This window comes from Lithobates pipiens, unplaced genomic scaffold (assembly GCF_037356315.1).
Source record: "Lithobates pipiens isolate NorthernLeopardFrog02 unplaced genomic scaffold, aLitPip1_a1.2 Scaffold_23, whole genome shotgun sequence".
Taxonomy (NCBI): Eukaryota; Metazoa; Chordata; class Amphibia; order Anura; family Ranidae; genus Lithobates; species Lithobates pipiens.
Window position 1 is genome coordinate 53212252 of NW_027507785.1, and position 12366 is coordinate 53224617.

The 12366-nt window shown below is 44.8% G+C and overlaps 1 protein-coding gene across 1 annotated transcript in view; it reads right to left on the bottom strand.

The window, feature by feature from the left end:
* Positions 1–11423, bottom strand: part of SLC6A6 (solute carrier family 6 member 6) — an 84358-nt gene extending 72935 nt beyond the window's left edge. Inside the window, 1 exon segment of the mRNA XM_077451618.1 lies at positions 11266–11423. The gene's annotated coding sequence lies outside the window, so the exon portion shown is untranslated.
* Positions 11424–12366: the final 943 nt, after the last annotated feature.

The following is a 12366-nucleotide window of genomic DNA, read 5'->3' on the forward strand; positions in this document are numbered from 1 at the left end:
CCAACCCCCCCACAGTTAGTAACACACCCCTAGGAACACTTAACCCCTACACTGCCACCCACTGGTTAACCCCTTCACTGCCAGTGTCATTTACACAGGAATCACTGCATTTATATAGCACTGATTACTGTATAAATGACAATGGTCCCAAAAATGTGTCAAAAATGTCCGATGGGTCCCCCACAATGTCGCAGTCACAATAAAAAAAAAAAAAAAAAAAAAATAAAATAAAAATCGCTGATCGCCGCCATTACTAGTAAAAAAAAATAATAAAAAATTAATAAAAATGCTATAAAACTATCCCTATTTTGTAAACGCTATAACTTTTGCGCAAACCAATCAATAAATCGCTTATTGCGATTTTTTTTACCAAAAATACGTAGAAGAATACGTATCGGCCTAAACTGAGGGGAAAAAAAATGTTTTTTATATATTTTTGGGGGATATTTATTATAACAAAAAGTAAAAAATAATGCGTTTTTTTTCAAAATTGTCGCTCTATTTTTGTTTATAGCACAAAAAATAAAAACCGCAGGGGTGATCAAATACCACCAAAAGAAAGCTCTATTTGTGGGAAAAAAAAGGACGTAAATTTTGTTTGGGAGCCACGTCGCACGACCGCGCAATTGTCAGTTAAAGTGACGCAGTGCCGAATCGCAAAAAGTGGTCTGGTCTTTTACCAGCAAAATGGTCCGGTCTGTAAGTGGTTCAGGTATCTGCTCCCTCCTCCCCTCTGAAAAGGTGCCAAACCTGGCACGCACGGGGGGGGGGTCAGGATTCAAAAAAAGTTACATTTTTGGGTGGAATTCCACTTTAAATACCTAGCAACAAATGATGCCACAGATACGTTTTCTCTATTGGGGGAAAAAAATAAATAAAATAAAAAAACACACACGACGACTAAAAACTTGCAAGACATCGTTATTTACAGAGCGGATGCAGGAGAGAGAGAGAAACTATTTGATATCAGCAAACAAAATAATTACTGATAATCGAGCAACAAAGTCCAAAAGGAGCTCATTATCCTAAGGAGGCTTTCACACTGGAGGCGTCAGTGGTAAAGCACCGCTAGTTTTTGTGGGGCTAGTCGGCCGCTGGCGGGGCCGAATAACGGTTAAAACCATCCGCAAATTCCCGCTGCAACACTGTACCCAAACCAAATTTATACAATTTTTTGGTTTCACACAAAGAGAGCTTTCTTTTACTGGTATTTAATCACAGCTGGGATTTTTATTTTTGGTGATATAAAACAAGAAAAACATGGAAATTTTTAAAGAAAAAAAATATATATATATTTTTATTATTTTCTGCTTTAAAACATATCCAATAAAAAATGTCTTCATGAAATTTAGGCCAACATGTATTCTACTACACGTCTTTGGTAACAAAAAAAAAAAACAAAAAAAAAATAAGTGTTTATTATTTGGTCTGCGTGAAAGTTATAGCGTCTACAAACTACGGGATGGATACTGGAAATTTTTTTTTTTTTTTTTTTTTTTTTTTTTAATACTGGTACTGACGGTGATTAGTGTCTTGGAGTAGGACTGTGATAGTGTGGCAGGAAATCTGACACTAGCTGGGGGGGGCACACTGACACTGATATTAATAATGACACCAATATAGTGATCACTGATATTACTATACACTGCTACTGTACTAATAACACTGGCTGGGAAAGGGTTAACATCTAGGGGCGATCAAGGGGTTAAATGTGTGCCTTATGCAGGGCCGGCACAAGGGATTGATAGAAAGGGGTGGCTGCCCTGGGCACTGTGGTATCATGAGAGGTGGTGGTGGGGGGGGGGGGGATTTGTGTTGGTAGAAGGAATCCGGGGGGGGGGCAGGGGGTATGAATTGTTGCAGAAGGGTGTGTAAGAGTGCTAGAGGGGAGGATTGGATGACGACGACCCTCTCTGATGGCCATTGTCACCGGGACAGAAAGTGATGGGAAACTGGAAATGGAAAGTCTACAGTTGTCACCATAACAGGAAGTGGGGACGCATGTTCTTGTGAAGCCAGAACTAAAAGCTCTCCCAATCAATAGCGATAACTTTTATCCTTATGCTGCCAGTATTAGTAAATAGATACTGTAGGTATATTATATTCACTTTTTATAAATTTATTTTTAACATTTCTTTAGTGCCTTCCTGGTCTCTGGCCTAGGCTAAAATGAAGTCCTAAATCCCAGGAGTCTTTATGGCATTTTTATTCGTTCATCTGGAGGTGGGGCTTTCTCAGCTAAGCACACCCCCCGCTTGCATGCCTAAGCTAAGGGCAGATGATTTCCAGGAAGTGAATGCCACATGAATCACCTGCCCTTACTCAAGATGGCCACAGCTGGAAAGGGTGTTTAATGTTTTTCAATGTGTTTTATTTTTATTTTTTTTAAACAGAATAAAGCATGGAGACATGGATGGATTTGCTTTCAGTATTAAAAGCTGTAACGACATAGTCGGTGACCCATCGCAGTTTGCTACGAAAATTCAACATCTAAAGTAGTCAGACGGAGTTGTAAGTCCTGCATTTCACTATATAAACTGACTTTACTGTTCTAAATACGTGTAAAATGCAAAACTCCGGTGGGTGTAACAACATGTCCGCTTTCCCCCTTCTTACTGTATCCTTTACTGTGGACGAGTGTGGGGTGTAGCAAGATGGCGGCAATGGAACGTCACTTCCGTAGCAAACTGCGATTAGTCTTTGAATATGTCGTTACAAAAGGCAAAAAAAAAAATAAAATAAAAAAAAAAAAAAAAAATTTAAGATAAACCACACACACAACACCCTGCAAGCCAATATCACAATATCATAATGTGCTAGCATACATCACATACTAGCACATTATGAAAGACTTACCTTAGACTAGTGATGGCGAACCATGGCACCCCAGATGTTGGAACTACATTTCCCACAATGCTCTACTACACTGCAGAGTGCCAGAGCATCATGGGAAATGTGGTTCCAAAACATCTGGGTCGCCATCGCTGCCTTAGAACAAAGCCCTTCTGTGGCGCGCTGTGTCACTGCTGCAGAGGCTTCCATCTTCGCACCGTCTTCCTTATGAACTGCGGGGGCTCTGGGCATCTGACTGGACGAGACGCGATGACGTCACTCCCGCGCATGCCGCTGCGGCACACATATCTGTGCCGTTCCTTCAGAGCGCATGCGCCGGTGACGTCACCAGCTGCTGCTCGCAAGAATATTCCCTAAACCGTGCATGTTTAGGAGATTTTCATTTTACCTACAAGTGAGTTTTATTATAAACTGACCTGTAGGTGGTAAAAAAAAAAAAAAAAAAAAAAAAATAAGAGGAGTTTACTTCCACTTTGAAATTAAATAGCGTTTTTAGTTTGTGGTGCTCGGATACAGTTAATTTCCACTTTAAGAGGGGGATTTCCATCCACTTTGTAGAAATTCTCTCTTCCTCTTATCCCTGGGAAAATGTTCACAGCTGGAAAAAAGCCAAACAAAAAAGGCAAAAAGCAAAATAGAAAAAAAAAAAAAAAAAAAAAAAAGCCAGTGTTCGATATACACTCTATTACCAAAAGTATTGGGACGCCTGAGATTGTATATATCTATATACACACACCCCAAATTTAAAGTGGTTGTAAACCCCCCGTGACCACTTTAAAGAGGAAGTAAACCCTAATGGGTTTACTTCCTCTTTCATTCCCTGCAAAGGCAAAGCATAATGGACTACTATGCATCGCATACTACCCCATTATGTGTCACTTACCTGACACAGGAGCCAGCGAAGTTGCCGCTGTCCCCTGTAGTCCGCCGCATCCATCTTGTTGGTGGGGTCTCGCAGCTCCGCCGCTGTCATTTGGCGAAGCTGCGATGACGTCACTCCCGCACATGCGCATGGGAGCCGACACGCGCGGCAGCTCTGTCGCTGAGAATGCCGCGCTCAGTGCGCCTGCGCGCCGCTGTCTACAGCGCATGCGCCGTAGACAGCGGTGCCCGTTTTCGGGCAAATATCTCCTAAACCATGTAGGTTTAGGAGATATTTCTTGGACCTACAGGTAAGCCTTAATCTAGGCTTACCTGTAGGTCAAAGTGGTTTGTAAGGGTTTACAACCACTTTAACCTACAGGAAAGCCTAGATTTAGCCCTTGTACACACAGTCGGACATTCAGACCACAAAATCCGGCGGATTTCCCCCCCCCCCCCCCCCCCCCCCAACGGATTTTGTCCGAAACTGGTGTTGCATACACACGGTCGGACAAAGTTGTCAGAAAATCCGAATGTGATGACGTTCGTTCGTGACGAAGGGACTACATTCAGACTAGTAGCCAATAGCTTTGGTCTCGTAACCTGATCTGAGCATGCGTGGCACTTTGCCCGATCGGAATTCTCTACAAACGATCGGACAAAGTCCGACCGGATCATATGTTTGGAAAATTTTATATCCAGCTCTCAAACTTTGTTGCTCGGACATTTCCGATGGAAAAAGTCAGATGGAGCCCACACACGGTCGGATTATCCGACAACACTGTCCGATCGGACATTTTCCGTCGGAATGTCCGACCGTGTGTACAAGGGCAAAGGCTTACCTGTAAGTGCAAGAAATATCTCCTAAACCTACACGGTTAAGGAAATATTCTACAAAAGACCGGGCACACGTGCCTTAGACAACGGCACAAGCGCAGTGAGCATGCCGTTAGTGAAGGCTAACACGCCGTCACTGACGGCTCCCGCGCGCATGCTCCGGAGTGACGTCATCACTGCTCCGGCCACTCGCAGCGCCGGAGCCGCGATACCCAGAAGGAAGATGGACGCTTCGTGGAAGAGGGGACAGCTGTGACATCGCTGGCTCCTGTGTCAGGTAAGTGACACGTAATGGGACTACTATACAATGCATAGTAGCCCATTATGCTTTACCTTTGCAGGGAAACAAAGGAAGTAAAACCCATCAGGGTTTACTTCCTCTTTAATAGCATCCCATTCTAAAGCCACACACACACACACAATCAGATTTTTACAAAGATGGATGAGGGAGTTCAGGGTGGAGGAACTTGACTGGCCTGCACAGACTCCTGACCTCAGCCCCTTTGGAAGGAATTAGAGTGGAGACTGCAAGCCAGGCCTTCTCATCCAACGTCAGTGCCTGACCTCACAAATGTGCTTCTGGAAGAACGGTCAAACATTCCCATAGACACACTCCTAAACCTTGTGGACGGCCTTCCCAGAAGAGTTGAAGCTGTTCTAGCCGCAAAAGGGTGGGCCAACCCAATATTGAACCCTACGGACTAAGACTGGGATGTCATTAAAGTTGATGTGCGTTTAAAGGCAGGTGTCCCAATACTTTTGGTAATATAGGTACTTCCATTTAAATCAATGTCTTTATACCATCGTAGTGGAAGCACAATAGATACTAAATGAAACGTGTTGTTAATATGAACAAATGACCTAATCAGGGCCCCGGCATGGAAATACAGACCACTGTTATAGAAATTTTCCTGGAACACTCAGACGATGAGCGGGAATGTCTAAAGCTGGCAAGTGACACTGCCCTGCTGGCGCCCGGGGTGGCATGCCACTGTCACCCTGCGTTTATTAACCTTTGTTCAGCCATTCCTGAGTTTACAACTGCAACAGGCCAAACAGAAACATCAGCCGACAGCGGGCAATAAACAAGAAGAGGCTGTTAAGCCAGCTACAGACGGATCAAACCAATAGGAAAAATAGTGCAGCGCCTCCAAAACAGATTACAAGCTTAAAGTGGGTCTAAAGGCAGAAGGTTGTTTTTATTTTTAAATTTTTTTATGTGCATGAAGAGGAAAAAAAAAAAAAAAAAATTATATATAAAAATTATTGTTTTTTTTTTTACTTACTTGCCTGTTGCTATGTGGTCCCTCAAAATCTGCCTCCTTCTGCGCCTGGTCTCCTGACGTCAATTCCCTCAGCGCAGGAAGGGAGATCACCTCTCCCCCTTCCCTCTAGGCCAGTGATGGTGAACCTTGGCACCCCAGATGTTTTGGAACTACATTTCCCATGATGCTCATGCACTCAGAAGTGTAGCTGAGCATCATGGGAAATGTAGTTCCAAAACATCTGGGGTGCCAAGGTTCGCCATCACTGCTCTAGGCAATCATCTGGGACATGTGACAGCTCCCGGATGATTGCGAGGCCAGCCGTGGCTCGCGCAGTGGGTACACCCCCTGCGAAGCCACAGCCGGGAGCCCACAGTTAAAATGCCAGTGCCGCCGAGCGGGGGGGGAACGGGGGACGGACGAGCGGGGCTTGGAGAACCTGGAGGAGTTCTGTACACAGATGGTATACAGACCGCCCCAGAAGTCTGCACTAAGATACAAGTCATCTTGTGGGCATCCCCTGCAACGGAAATGTTTTTCGGTGGGATACTCTCATGTGGAAAACATCTAAAGGGATGCACACCCTGCAATTTTCTTCCTTAGAGCCCTGCAGGTGCAGCAGCCGATTGAGGATTATAAAGTCACTCCCATTCACAAACAGCTATTTTTTTTGTTCAAAGCAAAAAAAAAGGCAGGAATCTGCAACAAAATCCCTGCAATGTACATAAGACACCCAGAGAGGAGGAGTTTTTTTGTTTTTGTTTTCTCTCAAAAAAATGTGGAGTTGCTCTTTAAAGCGGGACTCCGCGTTTTTTTTTTTTTTTTTTTTAAAGCCAGCAGCTACAAATACTGCAGCTGCTGACTTTTAAAATAGTGACACTTACCTGTCCAGCGCGCCCGCGATGTCGAGCCCCGAAGCCGATCTCTCGGTCATCTCGCAGGTGCTGCCACCGCCATCTTGGGTATGGGAATCGGGAAGTGGAGCCTTTCGGCTTCATTTCCCGGTTCCCTACTGCGCATGCGCGAGTCGCGCTGCGCAATAAGGATGGACCCCGCTGCCTCTGGGATCTGTGTGTTTCCCAGCAGGCAGCGGGGGACTTTCGGAAAGGGGCGTAATCCACACCCTTTTCCGCAGAGAGCTATCCCGGAAGTGGGTGCGGATACCTGTACTGTACAGGTACCTGCACCCCCTCCCCCCTGAAAGGTGCCAATTGTGGCGCCGGAGGGGGGGGGAGGATTCCAATGAGCGGAAGGTCCACTTTAGGGTGGACCTCCGCTTTAAGTCCATCGCGCCCATTGTGAGGAACTGCCATTTATTTATTCCAGATATACAATACCCACATGGAAAATAAGATAAATAAAATTAGATGCACCAACACAGCAATGTAAGACGTGACAACTGTCACCCATGTGAGGCGAAGTGTCCCCAGCGAGGTCTTCATGGACAGGCCCGTGTAAGCTCCTGCAACACTTTAGCCTCCCTTTACAGCATTGCAACATGCGTTGGTGTAATGCAGCCTCATTTGATCTGAATGGCCCCCTAATGCACCTTCCTGACAGAAGAACATGCATCGCAGAGCTACCATAAATACCTGCGCCTTTTTTTGATGCAATAGGCAGCCTGTTCAAAATGAATGGGGCTGCTCCTTAACACAAGGCGCCTTAATAAGGGCGCGCCAATTCAGCGCGACGGTGTGAACCCAGCCCGAGATGAGAACAGCACCGCTGTCTCTTAATGAACATTGTAGAAATAAAAAATTTGATACAGTTGTGCTCATAAGTTTACATACCCTGGCAGAATTTATGATTTCTTGGCCATTTTCCAGAGAATATGAATGATAACACAAACTTTTCCTTCACTCATGGTTAGCGTTTGGCTGAAGCCATTTATTATCAATCAGCTGTGTTTACTCTTTTTAAAATCATAATGGCAACAGAAACTACCCAAATGACCCTGATCAAAAGTTTACATACCCCAGTCCTTAATACCATGTATTGCCCCCTTTAACATCAATGACGGCTTGAAGTCTTTTGTGGTATTTGTGGATGAGGCTCTTTATCTTCTCAGATGGTGAAGCTGCCCGTTCCTCTTGGCACAAAAGCCTCCAGTTCCTGTAAATTCTTGGGCTGTCTTGCATGAACGGCACGTCTGAGATCTCCCCGGAGGGGCTCAATGATATTGAGGTCAGGAGACTGAGATGGCCACTCCAGAACCTTTACTTTATTCTGCTGTAGCCAATGACAGGTGGACGTGGCCTTGTGTTTTGGGTCATTGTCATGTTGGAATGTCCAAGTACGTCCCATGTGCAGCTTCCTGGCTGATGAATGCAAATGTTCCTCCGGTATTTTTTGATAACATACTGCATTCATCTTACCATCAATTATGACCAAATTTCCTGTGCCTTTGTAGCTCACCCATCCCCAAAACATCAGCGATCCACCTCCGTGTTTCACAGTAGGGATGGTGGACCTTTCATCATAGGCCTTGTTGTCTCCTCTCCAAATGTAGCGTTTATGGTTGTGGCCAAAAAGCTCAATCTTGGCCTCATCACTCCAAATGACTTTGTGGCGGAAGGTTTGAGTCTTGTCTCTGTGCTGTTTGGTGTATTGTAAGGGGGATACTTTGTGGCATTTGTGTAGTAATGACTTATTTCTGGCGACTCGACCATGCAGCCCATCTTTCTTCAACTGCCTCCTTATTGTGCATCTTGAAACAGCCACACCACATGTTTTCAGAGAGTCCTGTATTTCACCTGAAAGTATTTGTGGATTTTTCTTTGCATCCTGAACAATTTTCCTGGCAGTTGTGGCTGAAATTTTAGTTGGTCTACCTGACCGTGGTTTGGTTTTAACAGAACCCCTCATTTTCCACTTCTTGATTAGAGTTTGAACACTGCTGATTGGCATTCTCAATTCCTTGGATATCTTTGTATATCCCTTTCCTGTTTTATACAGTTAAACTACCTTTTCCCCGCAGATCCTTTGACAATTTTGATTTCTCCATGACTCAGAATCCAGAAACGTCAGTGCGGCACTAGATGAAAGATGCAAGGGTCTGTCAGGACTCGGGAGTCCAGAAACTCATTGTGACCTTTTATACACACACACACACACACACACACACACACACACACACACACACTAATTACAAGCAAACAGATCACAGGTTTAGGATGGTGACCTTTAATAGCCATTCAAACCCCTTTGTGTCAACTTGTGTGCATGTTATCAGGCCAAAATCACGAGGGGTATGTAAACTTTTGAACAGGGTCATTTGAGTAATTTCTGTAGTCATTATGAACAATTTACAGTACAGAAAAGAGAATAAAATGGCCAAGAAATCATAAATTCTGCAACGGTGTAATAAAAAAAATTACACACACACACACACACACACACACACACACACACACACACACACACACACACACCCCAACGTTATATTCCCCATAGATAATCTTTCAGAGAAATATTTAACAATCTTTAGCGCTCGGGGTAATTACAGCTCAAAAGGAGATCGTGACTGTACAAAATGACAAGAACAGGATAACCGATTACTCTAATAAGCGATCGATTTACATAAAGAGATCCAATACACTTCTCTATTCACTGAATCTCTGCAGAACTGTCCTGCCTGACACAGGGAGGCGTACTGTGGGACTACAAATCACAGCCCACCCAGTCCAAAGTGTAAAGGACATGCTGGGACTATTAGTTCCCCAGGTGATGAAGACCTTCAGGTCCAGTCGGGGGAGAAGTCGCTCTACTCTACATACGCAACTGTGGTGAGTTCTGGTGCTTTTTTGATGCATTGTTTTTTCCCCCTAATTTTTTTTTTCTTCATGTCAAATGAGGACATATGAATTCCGATGCCTTCCATAAAAATAAAAATGCAACATGTTCTGCTTTTGTTGGCTGCACTGGAACGCACTGCACTTGTGTGAACTAGGACCATCGGAGTCAATGTTAAACATTGCCCATGCGTTTTTGATGCAGAAGAAAAAAAAAAAAAAAACACACAACATGCACTGGACCGTATCTGGTGTGAACCAGCACTAAGACTTGTAGTTCTGCATCATTAGAAGACAACTCTGCTACTCCTGATATATTCATGATAGAAGCTGGCATGACACGCTGGGATTTGTAGTTCCTCAGCACTGGATGGCACCTCTGGCACTCATGCGATGGCCACAGGTTGGCATGGCATCCTGGGACATGTAGTCTGACAGCACTGGATGCCCAGGTATGAAAGCGCCTGGCATGACACACTAAAAACATGAAGTTCCACATTACTGCTTGACTACTCCGGCACTCCTGCAATACTCAGAGGCTGGTACCACATACTGGGATGGATTTATTAAACGAAAAAATAGTCTGTGCACTTTGCAGGTGCGCTCTGGAAGGGCATTTGCTGCACGGTTTAGTAAAGGAGATGAAGCTTCATTTTGCAAAGTGTACCCAATCCAATTGGGTGCAAGGAAAGTGACATAAAAAATAAAATAAAAACCACACACACACACACACACACACACACACACACACACAAAAACACATTTTATATGGATATTTGGATATCATTTGATGATGGAAGTCAGCAGAGCTCCCCTTCATTTACTAAACTCTGCAGCAACTGTACTTGCAAAGTGCAAAGTCTGTTTTCCTTTAGTAAATCAACCCCCCACATTAGTTCCACAGCACTGGGGGCAACGCTGGGAGTTGTAGTGCCGCAGCTCTGGAGGGAAAAACGCTGGGGGACTTGTAGTGCCGCAGCGCTGGAGGGAAAAACGCTGGGGGACTTGTAGTGCCGCAGCGCTGGAGGGAAAAACGCTGGGGGACTTGTAGTGCCGCAGCGCTGGAGGGAAAAACGCTGGGGACTTGTAGTGCCGCAGCGCTGGAGGGAAAAACGCTGGGGACTTGTAGTGCCGCAGCGCTGGAGGGAAAAACGCTGGGGACTTGTAGTGCCGCAGCGCTGGAGGGAAAAAAGCTGGGGACTTGTAGTGCCGCAGCGCTGGAGGGAAAAAAGCTGGGGACTTGTAGTGCCGCAGCGCTGGAGGGAAAAACGCTGGGGGCTTGTAGTGCCGCAGCGCTGGAGGGAAAAACGCTGGGGACTTGTAGTGCCGCAGCGCTGGAGGGAAAAACACTGGGACTTGTAGTTCCAAAGCGCTGGGACTTGTAGTTCCAAAGCGCTGGAGGGAAAAACGCTGGGACTTGTAGTTCCAAAGCACTGGAGGGAAAAACGCTGGGACTTGTAGTTCCAAAGCGCTGGAGGGAAAAACGATGGGAATTGTAGTCCCACAGCACTGGAGGACAACGCTGGGAATTGTAGTCCCACAGCACTGGAGGAAAATGCTGGGACCTTTAGTCCCACAGCAGCTAGGAAGCATCCTGTAAGCAAGCCTCTAGCATGCAATATCCAATATTGTATAAAGCAGAGAATGGAAGCACCTACCTGCAGCCTGTCCTCCGCTGAGTGCTCCTCCTGTCTCTCTGGCTCTCTCTATATGAAGCGGCTGAAGATCTCTGGCTGGAAAATCACCGGCTGCATGCTAGAGGGGAGGCGTGGCCTCTGGGGAGCTGGGTGGGACCTGCTCGGGGAAAGGGGCGGGGCCTGCTGGCAGACCTGGAACACGTGCAGATGGAAAACAAAGCAGAGAGAAGAGGGAAGGAGATTAGAGATGGACACAATTACATAACTGATATCAGCAGAGGAGGAACATGACTGCCTGAGACATGACATGGAATATACACGATGGCCATGACTGCATGGGATACAGAGATGTAATAATAAAGGATGAACATGACTGCATGAGACACAAAGATGTGATCATAAAGGATGAACATGACTGCATGAGAGACAGAGATGTGATAATAAAGGATAAACGTGACTGCATGATAGATGTGATAATAAAGGATGAACATGACTGCATGAAATACAGAGATATGATAATAAAGGATGAACATGACTGCATTAGAGAAAGCGATGTGATAATAAAGGATGAACATGACTGCATGAGAGATAGATGTGATAATAAAGGATGAACATGGCTGCATGAGACACAAAGATGTGATAATAAAGGATGAACATGACTGCATGAGACACAAAGATGTGATAATAAAGGATGAACATGACTGCATGAGAGACAGAGATGTGATAATAAAGGATGAACATGACTGCATGAGAGACAGAGATGTGATAATAAAGGATGAACATGACTGCATGAGAGATAGATGTGATAATAAAGGATGAACATGACTGCATGAAATACAGAGATATGATAATAAAGGATGAACATGACTGCATTAGAGACAGCGATGTGATAATAAAGGATGAACATGACTGCAATCCAGCATAATATGTCCAATCTATAACAAGCACCTAGGTAGCTTCCACGCATGCAAAAATCTATACTGTGCTATCAAAATCTTTCTTTATATACAGCTTTCTTATTTACTGGTTTTACTAGAGCCTTTGTTCTAATGTGTGACCAATCGTGTCTCCTGACCTCGGACAGCTCCAGGTGTTTCAATTGAATTTGATCTGAATTCTTTA